This window comes from Octodon degus, unplaced genomic scaffold (assembly GCF_000260255.1).
Source record: "Octodon degus isolate 3935 unplaced genomic scaffold, OctDeg1.0 scaffold00152, whole genome shotgun sequence".
In the NCBI taxonomy this organism is placed as follows: domain Eukaryota; kingdom Metazoa; phylum Chordata; class Mammalia; order Rodentia; family Octodontidae; genus Octodon; species Octodon degus.
This window is the reverse complement of record NW_004524728.1, coordinates 1,702,059-1,709,158: the sequence shown is the minus strand read 5'-3', so window position 1 is coordinate 1,709,158 and position 7,100 is coordinate 1,702,059. Positions and strand designations below refer to the sequence as shown.

General features: G+C 38.8%; 1 pseudogene; it reads right to left on the bottom strand.

The window, feature by feature from the left end:
- Positions 1-5,921: 5,921 nt before the first annotated feature.
- Positions 5,922-6,047, bottom strand: LOC111812933 (annotated as a pseudogene).
- Between the last annotated feature and the right edge of the window lie 1,053 nt (positions 6,048-7,100).

Sequence of the window (7,100 nt, the reverse complement as noted above, 5' to 3'; positions counted from 1 at the left end):
TCTTCCTCTTCCTCTTCTTCTTCTTCTTCTTCTTCTTCTTCTTCTTCTTCTTCTTCTTCTTCTTCAACAGGGATTGAATTCCGACCCTTGCGCTTGCCAGGCAAGTGCTTATTCTACTGAGCTATCTCCCCAGCCAGCACCTAGTTGTAACAGCCCCAGAAACATAAAAATGACTATATACTATGAGAAAGTAGAATTTATTTCAGTGGTGCAAGTTTAATTTAATATTATAAAATCCATTAATACCATATATTACATTACAGAAATAAAAAGACAAAAGCTATCTGTATCATCTAATAGATACAGAGAAATATTTTCAAAAAATGTTTCATGATTGAAAAGCAGTCAGCAAACTAAAAATAGAAAGGAACTTCCTCAAACTGATAAAAGGAATTTGAGAAAAAGCCTTCAGCTAAAATCTTTCTGCATGGGCCCACCTGATAGCTTAGTGGATTAAAGTGCCTCCTTAGGCAGACCCAGGGGCTGGGTGTTCGATCCCTGGCCTGCTGTGCCAGCCCCGTCCCCATGGCATGCTGAAAGGGTGACTGAACCTAGGCGTGGTGGTACGTGCCTGTAATCCCAGCACTTGGGAGGCTGAAAAACAGGAGAATCACTATGAATACAATTTAAACAGTGAGACCCTGTAGACGCTGTACCAAATACAAAAAAAAAAAAAAAGTCTTGCTGGTTGCTATTCCCATAAACTGACAACAAGTCAATGATGACGACTTTCACCTTTTCTACTCAGCATATCCTGGAGTGGAGGTTGCCCACCCAGGAAAAGTGGGAGAGGTGTTAAAGAGTATAAGGTTTCTTTCTGAGTTGATACAAATATTCTAAAATTAGATTATAGTGATGGTTGTATACTTTTTTAACTGCAGAAATTTTAATATTAGTAATAATAGTAAAGGTTGTCACAGTGCAAAAATGACAAATACTATAAAGAGTAGATCAACTTAATCCTAAGCACTGAGGTTGTGTTGACAGTGTGTACTAATATTTTTAAATATATTGTTTCCATAATCATATCCAAATGAAATATTGTTAATATTCGTGTTGGACAGATGTAGAAACTGAGGCAAACTATACACATCACTGAAAAGACACCTGGGATAACTCTGGTTCATGCTCAATTCTTGAACCATTTGCTCAACTCACTGTAATACTTGTTGAATTTTATGGAATAAAATGTGCAATTCTAGAGTCACAAATAAAGCCAATTAAGATCTTTAGGTGTGTTTAAGTTTGATAAGTTTGTTTTGGCAGTACCAAGTTTCCGAAATTTGTAGTGTATATCTTGCACTTAAGAGCATGTCTCATGTGGAGCAACTACCTTTCAAATGCCCCATACTGACACGTGGCTACTGGTGACTATCTTACTGGACACTTCAGATCTCGTTCTCAAACTTCGACTTGCAGGGCTTATTAAACTGGACTCAGCAGCTGATCCCATGACCTGAGGTGGAGCCCAGGAATTTGCATTTCTCACCATTTCTCAGTAGGAGTTGACACCGTTGGTCTAGGAACCGTCATTTAAAAATCACTGACTCAGGCAAACCTGAGGTATTTACATATGAGAGGAGAAATGCTTCTCTATACAATGTATGTACATTTTTGTGACTTATTTTTATGAGATGATGTTGCTTGTGCTGTGAAATTGAGATTTTCCTAGGTCAACTTCAAATGATCCTGTCTTTGTCAGTCTTTATGTTGCTTGTACCATCATTAGCTCATTCTTGGGCCTGTGATGACACCTTACATCATGGTAAGAGTGTATGGCAAAGGAACCCTGCTCACCTCACAGCAGGCAGGAAGCAAAGCATAATAGGAAGGGACAGGGGTCTCAATACCCATCAAGGGTGTATTAGTAATACACTAAATTGTACTATATATGTAATATTTTATTTGCATTTGAGTTCCACAGATGCACTGATATATAATATTACTGAGCATATATGAACATTAATGTAGGAATAAACCAAAAATGGAATTTCAGATTCTTCAAAAGAGTATTTGGTGATGGGACATAATTTCTCTATTTGTTAAGCCCCAGAGATATCAATATCCTTCATTGTTCCCTTTGTAATGTGTCTATCAACTTCTGAACCTGTGGATTTATCTAAATCTTTTTTGAAACTATTAATTTTTAACATTATATAATGTTTTTGAAGATTTCTAATGGCATAGAATAGAATTTTTCATTTTCTTCTCAAAATACATTTAATCTCCAAAAGATGTTTTCTTAAGTTTATTATTCCAGGATTTGGCAAGCATCAGATATCTCATTATTTCCCACTTATAATGACTAGATATCACCTTTGCTTTAGTTTAGATCTTAAATGTGCTCTTAAGGCCCATGTTTCAAAGGTTTTGGTACTATTGGAAGGTACTGTGGGAAGGTGCTGAAATGTTTAGGAGGCAAAACTACTGGAAGGAATTTATACCACTGGGGGCATGCCCTTTGTGAGTGTGAACTGCAATATGGCAACTTGATTGAATTAAGAAATTCCTAGTAGATTAGTGAAGCACACATCTGCTGTGTTTGTGTGCAAGTCACAGAGGTATGACATTTGGTGATGTATAAGGTCCCTGATCTCTGCTCTCTGGCCCTGTTCCCTGCTCTGCTCCCAACTGGCACAACCTGAAGCGCCTTGCCATGATGTTTCTGCCAAGGAGCCAGATAATTGTGGCCTAAATCCTGTTAAACAATAAGCCAAATTAAATCTTTCCTCCTTTCACAGGTAGGCTTTGGGTGTTGTGACCCAACTGCAGAGGTCCTTACTAATACACCCTTGAGAGGATATTGGGACTCCAGCCGCTTCCTGGTTTTCTTTGCTTTCTGGCTGCTGTGGGGCGGTCAGGCCCCTTTCACCACACAGTCTCGCCATGATGCACTGCATTGTTTCAGACTCACAGCAACAGGACCACATAAGCATGAACTGGGACCTCTCGCCCTGTAAGCCACAACAAACCTTTCTTCCTTGTAAGCTATTTATCTCAGTTAATTTGCACAGCAAGGGAAAGCTAACACGCTGAAAAACATATCTTAGAACTTTAGTTAGGGTCACATATGTCAGTGTTTATCCATGGGATGTACCCACTGATGGCCATAAGGAATTTCTTTTCAATTCACAGAGTTCCAAAACATACATTTTTTTTTGCACAAATTGTTTGGTTTAGTTCCATATAAGTCATCTGTTAGTATAAAAGCCCTTATTAAAAAGGTGGGGTAGGTGGGATTGCCTCTCAGTTTATTGGAAAAGAGACAGGCCCAGATGTTCTTGGTAGCCAAAAAGGCAAAAGCTCCTCTTCAGTAGATGCAGCGAAGACAGATCTTTACACTCATGCAAATAAGAAGCAAACATTCTTTCTTTGTGAGATGTTCTGGAACACGGCAGAGGCAGCCTTCTCACAGTTGTCACAAAGGCACAAGCTTTCCATCAGCTCCAAGTGCAGCAGGGCGTGGATGTCCATGTGAGTCAGGGCCGCAAGGGTCTCATCAGGCTGCTCTGGCAAATTCAAGGTGGAAAGGTTCCCAAGGGGACAAGAGTCAATGGCTTAAGGAGTAACATATGGAACATCACAAAAATGTAAATTAAATTTTTTTTGTGACTGCGCTTTCCATAAAAAGAATGAATTCAGGACTATTTTAGCCTAGATAGACCATTTAAGAAAGGAAGTTTGGACTTCAAAATATGTAGCATATGAAACAATATATTTCATTTTTTTTCTTAAATTCTTTCTAAGCAATTTTCAGCAGACCCAGAATTCATTTTAGAGAGTCCAATTATAGAGTTTCTAAAACATTTATTACAGATCATTTTTAAAACAAGATTAAAACCTAGTTATATGAATGAATAAAAAATTATTGAGTAACTATTATGACTCTTCCTAGAATGAATTTTCCTAGGTCTGGGAGATGTACGGATGAATAAAATGCAATCACCGTCTTGCAGGAGCTTGTACTCATAATGTCCACAATGATCACAATGTAAGTGTTTCAAGCATAGAAAATGCCTTAAAAACTGACAATTGGGGAAAGCCTCATGGGAAGAAATATTTTGATCAGAGTTTTGTAGGCCTTGAGGGGTGAAGGTAGGCTGCAGAGGGGAAGAACAGAAAGGGGAGTGACAGGTATTCCATCTTTTGGCTGTAAAATCTCATGTGCAACACACAAAATAAGTGACATAGCACAGTATATCTGGCACCAACAATTATTTGTTAGTGGAGTTATAGAAGCAGGTTCAAGCCAGTTGAAGTGCCTATGTACAGAATGTGGGAGTTTTGAGAATATAGGCCTTTCAAGGGTGAGAGCTAGAGGATGGGAGACCAGATACTATGCAATTGTAAAAAGGGGAAGGAACAATGAGATCCATGTGGTATGATCATAAAGTATGGTGCATATTTAAATTAAAAATAATACAGTAAGACACATGGTCATTAATCCCCCTCTCTTTGGACATACTTATCCCATTGTTCTTGCCACTTTCTGAAAGTCTTGTGTTTTCAGTTACTCTATCATGGCTGCCTGGAGGTCTTGAATGCTTTCTAAACAATGAGTCTTGTGGTCATTTTTACTTTGGGGAAGAGTCAGAAGTTGCATGGTGCAAGATCAGTTGAATAAAGTGAATGAGGACACAGTGTAATGTTTTTAGCTGGTAGAAATTGCTGTAAATGTTTTGAATCAATTCAGGGCACCAAGGCAGCTGTGCAGACATTCACCAAAGAAGGCTTCCAGAACTGCTTCACAGAGTGGGATGGAAGATGGAGTAAGTGTGGAAAAAGTGAGAGAGAGAGAGAGAGAGAGAGAGAGAGAGAGAGAGAGAGTATTGAGAGGGAAATTAATGGAAATGTGTCCTTGACTATAATAATGTTCTAAATTTTTATTCAAACATTCACCATATTTTCTAAGCACATCTTGCAATTTACTAGGATTTTCATACTCTGTTTATCAATAGTGCTTTAATACATTTTGAATGTCATATTCCCCTTCACAGAAACAGATTTTAGTTTGTCAACCATTAATCAGCAGTCATTTATGTTTAACGTTCTTTTTTGTGTGTGTGCTGAAGACAAAAGCCAGGGCTTTTTGCATGCTTGGCAAGTACTCTAACCTTCAGCCAAACAGTTATTACAGTTATTTATTGATTGTCCATGTTCTGGAGCTGCAAGATGGTATAACTGAATTGCTGGTAGTAATATCATCTTTGAATGTAGTATTTTCTAATTTGACCACATTTTGTTTGTGCCCCATTGGATAAGTCACGTGAACTGTATGAGCCTCAGTTTCCTCATCACTAAGAAGACAATATGTATATAATAGAATTGTTGTGTTCCCTGAGTAATCAGCTCAATGGCATTTAACTCATACTGAGTTAATGGCACACAAATCAGGTAAGAGCTGACAAATTTTATTTTTAACCATGTGAGAATAAAAATGAAAGCAGAGGTTAAGATGATTAATGGAACCATCAGGGTTGAACTAGAGAAGAATGCTGGGGTTGTGAGAGAGAAAATATTACAGTTGATTGATCTCAAGCTTTCTACACTGGATGATAAGCAACAGAGGAAAATTCAGGTGATGAGAGAAAGTAGGGTAAGTTGGCAGTGAATTCAATTTTAGATATGTGATTTGAGCAGTAATTTATCAATAGTAATTGGGCAAATAGTTTACATTTATAATATTGTTCACAAGTTTTCAAGACCTGCATTTTTTAAATTTTTTGTATTTAGGACAGGGTGTATAGGGTCTCAATGTGTAGATTGGACTCGTAGTGATCCTCCTGTTTACAGCCTCCCAAGTGCTGGGATTATAGGTACACCCCACCATGCCCAGTCTCAATTGCCATCTCAGTGTGCCCCAGGGGAGGGGCCGGCACAGCAGGCCAGGGGATCGAACTCCTGGCCCCTGAGTCTGCCTAAGCAGGTGCTTTAATCCACTAAGCTATTTTAGCTTTTATCTGTTTTGCAATTGCGAGTTGATATTTTTATTAAACTGATAAGAACAGATACTACACTTGATCTTAGCCAAAAGGCCGAGAAGCGATGCGAGTTGATATTTTTATAAGCTCATATATGCCTTTCAAGAGGAAGCTGCTGATGTCAGAGTAGATGTGTGTAGATAAAGCACGGTGCATGTGTGGTTCTTTCCAGAGGAACATACAAGAAATCTCTGAACCACAGGCTTTGTTGCTGGCTCCGTGAGAAGCCCCAGTGCTCCTCAGCTCTGACTGGCATTTCTAATACATGTTACTCAAAGTCTTGTTCTGAGCCTAAACTCACTATTTACAAGTTGTCAGCTCTTTGAAGACAAAGACTAATCCTGTGCGTCATGGTGTCCTAAGTCTCAGGACAAGGTCATCTAGAGTAACCAGTAAATATTGTCTGGATAAATGGGTGGGTTAGTGAATGATCACATTCAAGTCAACAAATCATGTGGCTATGTGTAGCTGCAGTACTGACAGACTGCCCAGAAGAACCTGAGCACTTGGGGACGCTTGGGGACACTCATGCACTACATAACAACACTTGCTTAATGACAGACTGCATATGGTGATTTCATAGATTATATTACGTGCTGATACTAGCCATGCTAGTTTCTGTAAGGCTACTCTACATTTGCCTAACAACAAACTTGTCTAATGATGCATTTCTCAGAATGTTCCCATTTTCATTACTATATTTGTGTCCCACAACTTGCTATGTCCCAGAATGTAGAGAAAGCTTCTGCTTTAAAAGCTCTTTTTTCTTTCCACACGAACAGCTCCTCCATCGACCTGCCAACTGCTTCCCTGACATCTGAAATTAAATTTTAGCTTCTTATTTCTATGATGAGTAGAGAAGGTGTACTGGTGGCTATCCCATAATACCTGCGGGCTGCTAACACCAGCCTATCTTGAAGTTAAATACCAAGAGTTACCTACGTTACCAGAGGTCCTATTTTTCTGTGGTCTTAAAGGAATAAGGTCAAGTTACAGGAGCATTCAGTGCTTTTGAAATCCTGAAGTGACAGATGGCTTTTGTGTTGTTTCATAAACTTTTAGCGATCTCACAAGTATGTGATTCAAACAGACTTTCTGAATATGAATGCAGCAATAATA